Source organism: Phyllobates terribilis, unplaced genomic scaffold (genome assembly GCF_046119375.1).
Source record: "Phyllobates terribilis strain yellow unplaced genomic scaffold, ASM4611937v1 Scaffold_3__8_contigs__length_932513732, whole genome shotgun sequence".
In the NCBI taxonomy this organism is placed as follows: Eukaryota; Metazoa; Chordata; class Amphibia; order Anura; family Dendrobatidae; genus Phyllobates; species Phyllobates terribilis.
In genome coordinates this window covers 648,065,868-648,068,725 of record NW_027362763.1, presented here as the reverse complement: position 1 = coordinate 648,068,725, position 2,858 = coordinate 648,065,868, and positions in this window count along the sequence as shown.

Below are 2,858 nucleotides of genomic sequence, written 5' to 3'. Positions count from 1 at the left end.
GAGGGGGGGGCTATGTGAGGGCGCGGTGTATATGGAGTGGGGGGGCTATGTGAGGGCGCGGTGTATATGGAGGGGGGGATAGTGAGGGCGCGGTGTATATGGAGGGGGGGATAGTGAGGGGCGCGGTGTATATGGAGGGGGGGCTATGTGAGGGCGCGGTGTATATGGAGGGGGGGCTAGTGAGGGCGCGGTGTATATGGAGGGGGGGATAGTGAGGGCGCGGTGTATATGGAGGGGGGGCTATGTGAGGGCGCGGTGTATATGGAGGGGGGGATAGTGAGGGCACGGTGTATATGGAGCGGGGGATAGTGAGGGCGCGGTGTATATGGAGGAGGGGGCTATGTGAAGGCGCGGTGTATATGGAGGGGGGGCTATGTGAGGGCGCGGTGTATATGGAGGGAGGCTATGTGAGGGCGCGGTGTATATGGAGGGGGGGGCTATGTGAGGGCGCGGTGTATATGGAGGGGGGCTATGTGAGGGCGCGGTGTATATGGAGGGGGGCTATGTGAGGGCGCGGTGTATATGGAGGGGAGGCTATGTGAGGGCGCGGTGTATATGGAGGGGGGGCTATGTGAGGGCGCGGTGTATATGGAGGGGGGCTATGTGAGGGCGCGGTGTATATGGAGATGGGATAGTGAGGGTGCGGTGTATATGGAGGGGGGGCTATGAGAGGGCGCAGTGTATATGAAGGGGGGGATAGTGAGGGCGAGGTGTATATGGAGGGGGGGATAGTGAGGGCACGGTGTATATGGAGGGGGGGATAGTGAGGGCACGGTGTATATGGAGGGGGGGATAGTGAGGGCACGGTGTATATGGAAGGGGGGATAGTGAGGGCGCGGTATATGGAGGGAGGGGCTATGTGTGGGCGCGGGTGTATATGGAGGGGGGGCTATGTGAGGGCGCGGTGTATATGGAGGGGGGGCTATGTGAGGGCGCGGTGTATATGGAGGGGGGCTATGTGAGGGCGCGGTGTATATGGAGGAGGGGGCTATGTGAGGGCGCGGTGTATATGGAGGGGGGGGCTATGTGAGGGCACGGTGTATATGGAGGGGGGGCTATGTGAGGGCGCGGTGTATATGGAGGGGGGGCTATGTGAGGGCGCGGTGTATATGGAGGGGGGGCTATGTGAGGGCGCGGTGTATATGGAGGGGGGGCTTTGTGAGGGCGCGGTGTATATGGAGGGGGGGCTATGTGAGGGCGCGGTGTATATGGAGGGGGGCTATGTGAGGGCGCATTGTATATGGAGGTGGCGGCTATGTGAGGGCGCGGTGTATATGGAGGTGGGCGGCTATGTGAGGGCGCGGTGTTTATGGAGATGGCGGCTATGTGAGGGCGCGGTGTATATGGAGGTGGCGGCTATGTGAGGGCGCGGTGTTTATGGAGGTGGCGGCTATGTGAGGGCGCGGTGTATATGGAGGGGGGGCTATGTGAGGGCGCGGTGTATATGGAGGTGGGGGCTATGTGAGGGCGCGGTGTATATGGAGGTGGGGGCTATGTGAGGGCGCGGTGTATATGGAGGTGGCGGCTATGTGAGGGCGCGGTGTATATGGAGGTGGCGGCTATGTGAGGGCGCGGTGCATATGGAGGGGGGGCTATGTGAGGGCGCGGTGTATATGGAGGTGGGGGCTATGTGAGGGCGCGGTGCATATGGAGGGGGGGCTATGTGAGGGCGCGGTGTATATGGAGGGGGGGCTATGTGAGGGCGCGGTGTATATGGAGGTGGGGGCTATGTGAGGGCGCGGTGCATATGGAGGGGGGGGCTATGTGAGGGCGCGGTGTATATGGAGGTGGGGCTATGTGAGGGCGCATTGTATATGGAGGTGGCGGCTATGTGAGGGCGCGGTGTATATGGAGGTGGCGGCTATGTGAGGGCGCGGTGTATATGGAGGGGGGGCTATGTGAGGGCGCGGTGTATATGGAGGGGGGGCTATGTGAGGGCGCGGTGTATATGGAGGTGGCGGCTATGTGAGGGCGCGGTGTATATGGAGGTGGGGGCTATGTGAGGGCGCATTGTATATGGAGGTGGCGGCTATGTGAGGGCGCGGTGTATATGGAGGTGGCGGCTATGTGAGGGCGCGGTGTATATGGAGGTGGCGGCTATGTGAGGGCGCGGTGCATATGGAGGTGGCGGCTATGTGAGGGCGCGGTGTATTTGGAGAGGGGGCTATGTGAGGGCGCGGTGTATATGGAGGTGGCGGCTATGTGAGGGCGCGGTGTATATGGACGGGGGGCTATGTGAGGGCGCGGTGTATATGGAGGAGGGGCTATGTGAGGGCGCGGTGTATATGGAGGGGGGGCTATGTGAGGGCGCGGTGTATATGGAGGAGGGGCTATGTGAGGGCGCGGTGTATATGGAGGGGGGGCTATGTGAGGGCGCGGTGTATATGGAGGGGGGGCTATGTGAGGGCGCGGTGTATATGGAGGAGGGGCTATGTGAGGGCGCGGTGTATATGGACGGGGGGCTATGTGAGGGCGCGGTGTATATGGAGGAGGGGCTATGTGAGGGCGCGGTGTATATGGAGGGGGGGCTATGTGAGGGCGCGGTGTATATGGAGGGGGGGGCTATGTGAGGGCGCGGTGTATATGGAGGGGGGGGCTATGTGAGGGCGCGGTGTATATGGAGGGGGGGCTATGTGAGGGCGCGGTGTATATGGACGGGGGGCTATGTGAGAGCGCGGTGTATATGAAGGTGGCGGCTATGTGAGGGCGTGGTGTGTTTGTGGTGGCCTGGGGGAACGTGTGAGGGTACGGGCGTCCTCTTATTGCTGGGGTCAGCTGACATGCATATAACCTGTATTGCTGCCTCCATATTCCTCCTGATTGAGGAACTGCTGTAGATTGTGGGCAGTGGATAGACT